Raw genomic sequence first — 12,257 nt, 5'->3', positions numbered from 1 at the left:
TAAGTCATCCAGCCACATCTGAAGTGCCCACATTTCTTGTGGCCCCTTACCACATAGAGCCCTCCACACCCCCTTGTCTACCGTCACTGCTCCTCTAACGCTTGGAGCTAGTTAGGATCTATCGCCCTCAGAACAGCTGTGTCCCAGAGCAGGAAAAGCTGGGACCTTTGAAAGATCACCCTTTTAGTGGTTGACCTTCAAAATCGGGGACGCACTCCGGGTTATTAAGAATCCTACGATGTATCTAGTGTAACCACCCGATCCCGAGGGTGGGAACTCACAGACTCACTTGGCTGGCAAGGAAAGAAAATCGACATCAATGGAACACGCGTTGTGTGACAGGCACTCTCCGAGGCGATTTCATGGTTTCCATCTTCCTAAACCCTTGCCACAATTAGAGAGTTAAGTAAGGCGATTCATCTTAGGAGATGGAATCTCAGAACTGCTCAGCGTGTGCCCCAAACCACACGGCTGGCCCGTAGCCGAGCAGCTTTGTCTGCAGCATGCTACTGCCTCCGGCGAGTGGGATAAGGTGGCCCCAGCATGATAATGACAACTCTAATGTCCTGGTCCCCTGGCTCGTTCCGGCCTCTGTGACCCACTCAGGTCTTCCACACCAGGAACCATCCCCCTGCTCCTCTTCGCTTACCCAAACCTTACCTCGTCTGCACCACTAAGCTCAACCCTCCTTCCCTCACTGCCTTCTCCTGTGGCACCCACAGCCTTTCTCTAGTCCAGTCTGTCCCCATCCTGGACCCTCCTGCATCCTCCGCCCCCCGAGTGGTTAATGGAAAGCAATGGTGGAGCCCCGAGTGAGCAGGCAGAGTGAGCAGGGCCCAGGAGGCACTGTACGCATGGGCTTGATGGCAGCTGTTTGTGGTCCTGGATTTGGCTGGGATTCTGCTATTCACATTCATTTATTTGGCTCACGAGTCTATCATTGGTAACAGGAAGGAATGAGGCATAATGAGCCTTAGCAGGCGTTTGCATCATTCTTTGATTTCACTTTGGGAGAGCAGTTTTGATAAGGAGGAGAGGAAGAATCAGTGTGAGGTCTACGGGGTTGCCCAAGGACAATGAGAAGATAGCAGTTGAAGGGAGAAAGAGTTTGAGTGGGAGAGAGGTCAAGGTTGCCCTCACCCTCTTGCCAAGTTTGCCCGAGAGCCTGGTGGTTGTTGACTGATAGGTCAAGGATTCCAGAACAGGAGAAGTAGAAGAATTCCTAGGAAGCCTCTAGGTCTGTTCCCAGAAATGACAGAAAAAGAATTAAGGTCCAAAAGAGGAGCCATCATCTTTTTAAAACACAGATCTGACCACGCCGCGCCCATACCACGAGCTCTTCCTCGCCCTCGGCCACGGCAGCCATGCTTTGATCTCTACAGGCATCGCTCCCACGCATGACACGCGTCCATCGGCGTATGCAGATTGTGACGATTCTTCCATTCAGTACATAATTTTTTAGTGCCTGTTCTGTTCCAGCCCCTTTAGGAACCAACTGAAATGTAATTTCCTCGGCAATTTCTTCATGGCTCCCGGTCTCATTAGCCCTCCCCGTGCAGAACCCCCGTACTATTCTTCCGTAGTATTCTTAGGGTTTATAATGAAACATTTATCAGCGTGCTTACTCGTTTAAAGTCCCACAGCCACCAGACTGTGTACTTCACGAGGTGGGGAAGTTTGTCTGCCATAGTGAAGTGTGTCAATTGTCCAGCACACAGTGGGCATTCGATAAATACTTAATAAATGGCTAAATGGATGAATAAATGAGATGTGCAAGGAGCTGGGGACATAGCAAACATCAAGACAGCTATGGAAGGGACGACGCAGCAGGTAATTATCACAGGGCGGAAGGGACATGTTGATGCTCGCTCCTGGAGGGTCACCATCCTGGCTCTGCCCCACCCCTTCCCCATCCACTCTGGAAGCCATTCAGTGTGGGAATGAGATGAGGTGCTTAGTGACCACTTTGAATCTGCTCTATTGTAAATTAACTATAAAAAGGCATGTCAATCAATATCTGGAGTCATTAGTAACAAAGTACTAGCAACCCATCTCACAATTAATTTCTGCAGAGGGACACCACAGTGAGAGAGGTTACAGGGCCCAGGGTTCCTTTGCAATCTGCCTGACCTATCTTTTTGGTGTCTTCTCCCACGCCATCCCCCAGCTCTCACACACACCACGCTCTCCTGCCCCTTCCTCCCTCTCTCCCAGGGAAGCACCGCCCTCCTTCTCCATCTGGAAAGAACCCCCCCACACACTGCTTGGACCAGTCACTCACTCTTTCTTCCGAGTCCCTACCCACTTTCTGCCTCTTCCACCACACTGGTCGCTGGGTCTGTGAGCTCCATCTATATGTATACTGTGCTTGTCTCTGGATAGCAGGACTGGGTGTGGTTTTTATTTCCTTCTTGGTATTTTCAGATATTTTCTTTTTTTTCCCCTACAATGTATCTTTCCTACAATTATCTTTATAAATGAAAAAAACAATTGCCAGTGTTAAAAACAACAACAACAACACGGGGGTTATTTTCTGTCTGTCCCTCCCTCCCACTATGCCATGGGATTGTCAAAGCCAGAAACCAGGTATTCTTTGGTTTATCTTCGAAGCTCCGAACCTACTGTGCTAGTTGTATGTCGGTGAATGAATGAATGAATAAGAGGATAGCAGTTGAGTTGGCAATTAAAGACATGATCCAAACCTCAGTTCATCATCCGGAAAGTGAGTAATAAATCCTATTGGTCTCAGCATCGTAGACTAGTAAATTGTTCCTAGGGCTTCTCATGACCACTGTCTCCCGTAGCAAGCTCTGGCGGGTCCCAGAACTCCCTGGCTGGGGTCTGTGCCCTGCTGTCCCCACCCAATCTGAGACCATCTACCGGGCCCACCTGACACTTTCTTTTTGTTGCAGTGTGGGCCTCGATATCACCAGGGGCATTTGCCGCCTGTCTGGGGTATTATAGACATGATTTCTCTGTTTATTGTGATGTCAGTTTGCACAATTTCTCTTCAGGCGCTCAGAGCCTTTCAAGCATGAAGCTCCTAGAGATGAATGAGCTTTTATCAGGGGCTCCCTGCTCTTTACTCAGTGGGAGCCAGCTGTGCTCTCTGCTGTCTTAAATTTCCGGCCAGATTTTCCAAACCTTTGACTGAGAGGCCAGGGCCAAATAGAGACTGGCCCAGGGGGTTCGGGGATATGTCCATAGTGTCCGCAGGGAGTCAGCCACTCACTAAGGGGGAAAAAGAAGCTGCCTCCCTGCCCTGCTGGCTCCAAGGCCCTAGAGATGGGGTCTCCTGCAGCTAACCCGGGGAGGCCCAGAGTGTTCAGCGGGTGTGGGAACCTGGAGAATGCGGGACCCTGGCAGAGTGGGGAGGGGCCCTGGGATAAGACCAGAGAGGCGGATTCTGCCACCTACACACCGTGGCCTTGGACAGGGGACTTCACCTTTCTGAGCCTATTTCCCCACCAATCAAGTAGAAATAATACTACCTGAGATCACGTGGGGTTCAGTAATAGATATACAATAAAGGGAAGTTCTGTCCCTTCAGTGCTGCCCTGGAGCTCCTTGAGGCCCACGTTGTCCCTGGGACATGCCTGTGGCTCAGCCAGGAGGGGATTTCTCCAGGACTGGCTGCTGGGCCTCTGACCTCACCCCTGCCTTCCTCGTTTCTTCTCCAGCCCCCTCCCTCTCGGTTGAGGTTGGGCCCTGCTACTCCAGGAGGCGAGCTGAAGGAATCAAAGGTAGAGTTGATGGCTGCGTAGGGGGGACAGGAGGGGACTTCAGATTAGACAGAGGAGGCGCAGTGTCTGCTTCTGCGGGAACTTCAAGGGTCCCCTAAGGTCTCCCTTCAAAGTGATGCCAAAGCCTGGGCCCTGACAAGTGGCAGGAGTGGTGGACGGGCCCCGACTGGGAAAGCAGTTTGAGCAGATAATTAGTCCAGGCTTTTGTGCTGTTCTGTCTCTGCCTTTCACTTGATCTGATGAATCACCCCTCCCCACACTCATCTTTCTCCCTGCCCCTACTTTTATTCCTCCAGAAAACCAACCTGAACTAACCCTCCCCAAATCCAACAGAGTAAGAAGTGAATTCAGGAGTAGGTTTTGACGCTACGGCGCCCCTTCGCAGGGTCCTGAATTCACAGTTTGTTCCCAGAGACAACAGAGACGTTGTTGCTGCCGAGTTAGTTACACGGTGGTAACTGGAACTCCAACTGTGATATCTGCACGGAGTCCACCCGTTGGGGTTTGGGCAAAGACACCTGTCCGCTTAGGATCAGGAAGTCCTCGCTGTTGCCATCACCACTCCTCAGTTGTCTCTCATGTTTTCTTCTTTTAATCTTTTTTAAGTCTTTTGATGAAATATAACATACATACATACACTGGGGGATGATATTTTATAAAATGAAACCACTCATACAACTACCAGGCAGACCAAGATATGTAACATGACCAACATATGAGAAGGCTCCCCACTAACATGTGCCCCCTCCCTTAAAGATCATCATTATTTGGACTTCCTTCCCTATAGATTAGGTTTCCTGCTTTTACAATGTATATAGTTTTATGTGAATATTATTAACTATTTTGTCTCTGTGAGATAGTTGCCTTTAATTTTCATTATTATATAATATTCCATTGTATAAATATACTACAATTTATCCAGTGAGTTGGGTTGTTTCTGTGCATATCTTTTGGTGCACATATGTCTGCATTTCTTTCATATATTTACTTGGGGGGGGGGTGTCAAAAGTGTATGCCTGGGCGCCTGGGTGGCTCAGTTGGTTAAGCGACTGCCTTCGGCTCAGGTCATGATCCTGGAGTCCCGGGATCGAGTCCCGCATCGGGCTCCCTGCTCAGCGGGGAGTCTGCTTCTCCTTCTGACCCTCCCCCCTCTCATGCTCTCTCTATCTCATTCTCTCTCTCAAATAAATAAATAAAATCTTTAAAAAAAAAAAAAAGTGTATGCCCATTCAGCTTTAGAAGATATTGCTGAACAGTTTGCCCAAGTGGTTGTACCAATTAACAGCAATATATGAGACTCCCAGCTGTTCCATATTTTCAACAAGTTGAAAGGGTCAGTTTTTTGGGGTTTTTTGGCTTTTTGTTGTTGTTCTGTTCTTTTTTTTGTCTTCAGCCATTCTGGTGGTTGTGAAGTAGTATTTCATTGTGGTTTTAATTTGCATTACTCTGATGGATAGTGATGTTGAACGTCTTTTCATATGCTTATTGTACCCGTGTAAGTCTTTTGCTCTTTTTGTTGTTGTTATTGTATTATCTATATATTTCTTACTTGATTTTAGGAGTTCTTTATATATTCTGAACAAAAGTGCTTTATCAGATTAAGAATTGTGAATATTGCAGGCATTTTCCCCCTGTCTGTGGCTTGCCTTTCTATTTACTTAGTAGAATCTTGCAATAAGAAGTTTTGAATTTTTATGAGGTCCTGCTTACCAGTTCTTTGATTAATGTGATTTGTGTCCTGTTTAAGAAATCTTTACCTATCCCAACATCATGAATATATTCTCCTGCATTATCTTCTAGAAACTATATTGTTTCACTTTTAATATTTAGGACTATAATTCACTTAATGTGGATTTTTGTGTATGTAATGAAGTACAGATGCATACTCACTTTTTTCATACAGATATCCCCTTGTGATCCAACACTATTTGTTGAAAAGATTATCCTTTCCTCACTGTATTACAATGGCAACTCTGTTATAAGTCAGGCAATTATAAGTGTGGGTTTTTTTCTGGACTCTATTCAGTTGCTCTCTGTGTGTCTTTGTTTGCATCTTCTTCAAAATTATCTTTGCCATGCTTAACCCTTTCTTTCCCATTTTAGAATCATCTCACATAAAAAGAAAAAGAAAACCTGCTGAGATTTTGATTGGGAGTGCATTGAATCTATCGATTAACTTGAGGAGAACTGGCATTCTTACAATATTGAGTCTTCCAATCCATTAGCATGATAGAGCTTTCCATTTATTTAGGTTTTCCTTAATTTCTTTCAGTAATATTTTGCATTCTTGCCAATCTTTGTTTAGATTTAGTCCTATGTGAATTTTAAGTGCTTTTGTAAAAGTTGTTTTTTAAAAATTCATTTTTCTTTTGTGGCTGGTATTTTAAAATATACTTTTTTTTGTATATTTACTCTGTATCCAAAGACCGTGCTAAATTTACTTATTGATTCTAAAAGTTTATAGATTATTTTGGATTTTCTATCCTGGTATCTGCCAAAGTTGAGGTTTACTTTTCCTTTTCTAAATAGTATGCCTTTTATTTCTTTTTCTTGCTTTATTGTATTGGCTAGGAAAGCCAGTAAAATGTATTTTAGAGGTAGTGATAATGAATGTCATTGTTTCATTCCTTAACTTAGAAGCGAGCTTTCAATATGTCATCATTGGGTATGGTGTCAGCTGTAGGATTTTCAAAGGATGTCATTTATCAAATTGAGGACATTTTCTTCTGTTCCAGTTCCTATGGTTTCATCGTAAAACTTAGTGGCAAAAAATAACCATTTATTATCCCCCAAAGATTCTGTGGGTCAGGAATTTAGACAGAGAATAGTGGGAAGGTTTGTCTCTGTTTCACAATGTCTGTGGCCTCACGTAATAGACTTGAATTTGAGGGGATGGAATCATTTGCAAGCTTGTTCATTCATACATCTGGTGGTTGAGGCTACCTGCAGCCTCCTCTAGTTGGTCTTTTCATCCAGGCTAATTTGAGCTTTCTCATAGCAGAATGAATAGGTTCCAGTAGTGAGTATCCTGCAAGAAGGCAGAGTGGAAGCTGCATTTCCTTTTATGATCCAGCCTCAAAATTCTCACAGCATCGTTTCTACTGCATTCTACTGAACAGATTTCTGCAAGTTCTAGAAGAGCATGTGGAAACAGAAATATTGTGGCCATTTTTTGGGAAAGAGTTTAACACAATTCCTATACCTAGTGTATGGAGACTTTTAATCATGAATGGATGATGAATTGTATCAAGTGCTCTTTCCATATCTATCAAGTTGTTTATATAATGTTTATTCCTTTTTCTATTAATGTGCTGAATTATACTGATGGAATTTTGAGAATTAAACCAACCTTATATCCTGGAATAAGTCCAGCTTCTTGTGATGGATTATCCAATTTATATGTAATTCATATTGATATACTAATATTTTCTTTACAACTTTTAGAAATTTGCATCTATGTTCATGAGAGAGATTGGCCTATGATTTTTCCTTTTATAAGCCTTCTTAGCTTTTGCTATCAAAGTTATTCTAACCTTATAAAACAAGATGGGAAGTATTCCTTATTTTTCAATATTCTGCTAAGAGTTTGTGTGAAATTGGTTTTACTCCATCTTTAAATATTTGGAAGAATTCCCTGGTAAAGCCATCTTGGCCTGGAATGATCTTTGTGAAAAATTATGTATTCATTTAACTTGTTACTTACATATTCTTGTAATATGCTGTTAGTTGTTACCCGAGAGATCATTAGAGTATATCTTAAATTAATATGCTTATCATTCCTGAACAAGGCAAGTACCTTAGATTACCTAAATTCCATTTACTCCCTCCCTATCTTTTGTCCTTTTCTTGTCATGTATATTATTGTCTCACATATTTTAAATCTCTCAGGACATCCGCTTGAAATACTCAAAATTCATTTAAATATTTCTCCATATTTTCCCTTTCCAATGCTTTTTAGTCCCTTGCATTACTCTGTGTCTATGTGGGACCATTTTCCTCTTGCCTCAAGTGCTCTCATCAGTATTTCTTTTAGTGGAGATCTGCTGGAAAAACAAACAAACAAACAACTTCCCAGCAGATTTGTCTGAAAAAATCTTTATTTCACCTTCATTTTTGAAGATTATTTTCACCGGGTATATAATTCTTGGCTGGCAGTCACTTTCCTTCTGCACTTTATGTATATCACTCTGTTCTCTGGCCTCCATTGCTTCTGTTGAAAAGTCGGGTTTTAGCTTTATTGATGCTCCTTCGGAGGTAATATTTTTTTCCCTTCTGGCTGTTTTAAAGATTTTATTTTTGTCTTCGACTTCCAGCCGCTTTATTATGACGTAACTAAATGTGTTTCTCTTTTTATTTATTCTGAGCCAGTATTTCTTCAAATAGTATCCTGCCCTGCTCTTTTCTTCCCTCTCCTCTCTTTCTGCGACTTCAACTTACATCTGTTTAGACCTTTTCATTGTGTCTCGTATGTCTCTCTTTTAAGAATTTTTCATCTCCTTTTTTCTCCCGATGATTCAATCTGGATATTTTTACTGATCTCTCTTCTAGGTTACTAATTCTATCTTCTGCTATGTCCAATATGCTATTAAATCCATCTACTAAATTATTGATTTCAGTTACTATATTTTTCACTTCTGGAATTTCTATTTGATTCTTATTTCATAGATTCATGTTCTGTGAATGTTTAAATTCATGTTCATGAAAATTCTTCGTTTCATTCATTTTCTTGAACTTATTCTTCAGATAATCATTTTAAGGTATATATTTGATAACTCTAGTACCAGACTTCAAGTTCTGTTTTTCTCTGGTTTTTGTTTTTTTTTTTTTTTTTTTTTAATCTTAGCTTTGGGCCATTTGACCCTATTTTCTGTATTCCTGGTAATACTTTATTGAATTGCAGAAGCTCTGGATGATTTTGTTGTTTTTCTGAGAAGTTTCATTTTATTTTGGCAGGCAGATCCCGTTGATCCAATCAAGGAGTAGATGATTCAAGGCTGTGGAGTCTCAATGAAAGACTGGTTAGAATTGGCAGGGATCACCAACTTACTGAAAATTCAGGGATGGAGGAAAGGGAGTGGTTAAGATCATCAAGAGAGAAGTCAAACACTCTAAGCTGGGAACTTCAATGACCAGGAGGATGATGCCATTAAGAGAGCTGCAAGGAAGACAAAATTGGGAAAGAAAAGGGAGAGATTTGACTGCCACAGAGTTGAAGATGCTTGTGAAAGGATGTTGGGATTGGATAGACACACTGGTTTTAGCTTTTTGGGAAAGAACACCTTGAAATACAAGTCAAAAATTCATGTGAAAGGGACCTTATCAAGATACTTAAGCTAATAGAAGTTGTAATAGCTAAAGACCACCTGCTGCTTCCTTATTTGATGTTCCTATTGATGTCAGTACCAGTCAAACTAAAAGCTCTGGGTGCTGAGAAGTCGATTGCACAAGCTAATGGCTAATGATCACTGATTTGTGTAATTTTTATGTTTCTCCAACATATCCACAACTGTGAATAGATCGAACATTCATCTCTTCATCATCTTGTTGACAGGATACCTGTTCCTTCGTTCAGATTGGCAGTAAGAGTAGCTTCCTTAGGAAAGATTCTTCGCACCATCTCTGCCCTCTCAAGCCTCATTCGGGCTGGCCCCTTCCAAGATACATCAGTCTGTGCCATTAGTGGTAAGACCATTACTGCACTTTGTTTTGTGCCAAATCAGTTTGAGTCAGGAGCTTTTCATCTAGAAGAATAGAAGAGAGAAATGTATGTTCATGAACTTACATTGCATTCACACCCCTAGTAAGCTGGCACTCTTCTAATCTGTATATCCATGACTCCCCAGTTTCATCACAAAATGTATGTATTGATCCATTAACTGCTCAGCACTGGTCTAGATCAGCAGGCCTTGAACTTTTTGTCTCAAGAACACTTCGCATTCTTGAAAATTATTAAGGATCCCAGGGAGTTTTGTTCATGTGGGTTAAATCTATTGATTTTATATATATATATATATATATTAAACTGAGAAATGTTTAAATGTTTATTAATTTATTTGCAAGTAATAATAAACCTATTAAATCTTAACATAAATAACACGTTTAGTGAAAAACAAGTATTTTTACCAAAACTAAACCTAATTTAGTGAGAAGAGTGGCATTGTACATTTTTGCCAATCTCATTCATGTCTGGTGTAATAGAAGTCATATAGCTTCTGGAAAATTCTACTATATACTTATGAGAAAATGAGAGTAGAAAAGGCAAACGTATCTAAATACTATTATGAAAATAGTTTTGCCCTTGAGGACCCCCTGAAATAGACTCAGGAACCCCCAGGGGTCTCTAAGCCACACTTTGAGAAGCAGTGATAAGCTGATAAGCTGTTAGACCAGAAAGAGTGAGGAAATTCCAAGTTCTGGTCTTCAACATGGCTCTTCTTTTTAAATGATCCCCTTGGCTTTTTAAATCAAAATTAATAATGTATTTTAATTCTTTCAAATGACAGAAATTGAAAGTAAACTAAGTGAAAAAGGAAGATTAATTGGCTCACATAATTAGAAAGTATAAAATAATGGGACTGAGCCACCCAATAAGGGGCTGAAGAATTCTTTAAAATGTAAGCATTTAAGAGGCTTGTTCACTGCCATATCCTTAAGGCCAAGAACAGTGATAAACACAGTACGTACTCAATATATATTTTCTAATTAATTATACAATATATGAATTACTGTTAGCAGGACTCTGTTTCCATTCCTCAACTCGCTTGCCTCTTATTTTTTTCTATTAGCAGTAAGACTCCCTGGCCAGATGGCCCCTGGAAGCTCTGGTAAAACATGGTTCTTAGTGCTCATAATCCCAGAGAAAAAGTGATCCCTTTCTTGACATAGCATCCATATTATTCCACAGAAGGGAAAATCACTGGCCCTTCTTGGGCCATGTGCCCATTCTGAATTAATTACTGTCTATGAGGGGAATTGGGTATTGCCAGCTCAGAAGGGGAAGAGCAGTAAAATTATTAACAACCCCGCCAGAATCAAATTGAGAATGTAGCAGTTCCCAAAAATAAGGAACACTGAGCACATATCACCCAAAATTACAAACGTCCACTGAATATATCATAATAACCTATCAATAAATGACTGATTATCTAATCAAGTGTAAACTCAAATTATCAGATGTATAATATCTGGTCTGATCACCTCATTGATCCAAACAGAGAAATGTAGGCCACCCAAATTAACAATTGAGTGATTGATTTACGATTGTTCAATTTAGTTTTAGTCACTGAGCTTCAGAACAAACTATTCAACTTTTGTCTACATCACTTCCATCAAATGTAGAATGTGTGAGAGCTTTGCTGTCATATGTCCCACCAATCAGCAACCATCAGTGATTGCTTGTTATCTATAAGGAAGACTCCCAAACTCTCAAGGCCAAGCCCTTCAGTCCAACACAGTGGTTCCATGGTTCCCAGTCTTTATGAAAGCCCTTTTAATGACTCCCATGTAGTAGAAGTTAATTCTTTAGTCATAAATATTAATGGAAAAAAAAACACATAATGGCAAGTCCTATCAATTTGATAACACTTTAAAATAAATTTGTACCATGAGAGCATCCACATGTATTTGAACATTGTTTTATATATATATATAAACAGAGAAATATATCTATATCTATATATATATATATATATATATATATATATATATATATATATATATAAAATGAGGCATATTTGACAGACTCCAAATAAAGTTTGGGGCATGTGTGTGTGTATATGTGTGTGTGTGTGTGTGTGTGTGTGTGTGTATGTGGTTTCCATGACTCATTGGCATAGAGTGACAACAGATACTGAGAACTAAGATATCAACACTATTAAAGAGGTTTAGAAATTCTTTTCTAAGGTCTGTACTAATGTTTTCATGACTTTCCAAAAAATAAGGGAGAGAAGCCCTGGGACCATAAAGAGCTTCAAATTACTTGAATATTGTTTTAATTCAATTTAACTTCACTTATGGTTTATTAGCTAAACCTCCTTGTTTTATATCTTAGTGAATGTTCTAAAGTTTTTATTATTCATCTTAAAGTTATAAAAATCTATCTTCAAATAATATCACTTCATGTGCAGTGTAAGATTGTTATATTAGTATAAATCCAATCCTCATCCTCTTATTGTTATACTTTTCCTTCTACATATGTTAAAAACCCCACAATACATTATTATTTTTGCTTTAAACAGTGAAATCTTCTAAAGTGATTGAAAAATCAGAGAATTGTCTCCTCTATTTACCTACATATATATCGTTTCTGGCATTCCTCATTCCTTTGTGCAGATCCAAATTTCCATCTGGTATTATTTTCCTTCTGCCTGAAGAACTTCCTTTAACATGTCTTATAGTGAAAGTCTCTTGCCTTCATTTTTAAAAGATGTTTTTGCTGAATATAGAATTCTAAGTTGACATTTTTTCCTTCAGCACTTTAAAGACGTTGCTCTATTTTCTCCTGGCCTACATGAC

The 12,257-nt window shown here is 40.3% G+C and overlaps 1 protein-coding gene across 1 annotated transcript in view; it reads left to right on the top strand.

The window, feature by feature from the left end:
* The window catches only part of ALK (ALK receptor tyrosine kinase), a 676,339-nt gene that overhangs the window by 404,197 nt on the left and 259,885 nt on the right, over window positions 1–12,257 (top strand). The window lies entirely within an intron of this gene.

Source organism: Halichoerus grypus, chromosome 10 (genome assembly GCF_964656455.1).
Source record: "Halichoerus grypus chromosome 10, mHalGry1.hap1.1, whole genome shotgun sequence".
Lineage (NCBI taxonomy): Eukaryota > Metazoa > Chordata > Mammalia > Carnivora > Phocidae > Halichoerus > Halichoerus grypus.
Note: the sequence above shows the minus strand (reverse complement) of the source record. Positions and strands in the feature narration are given on the sequence as shown.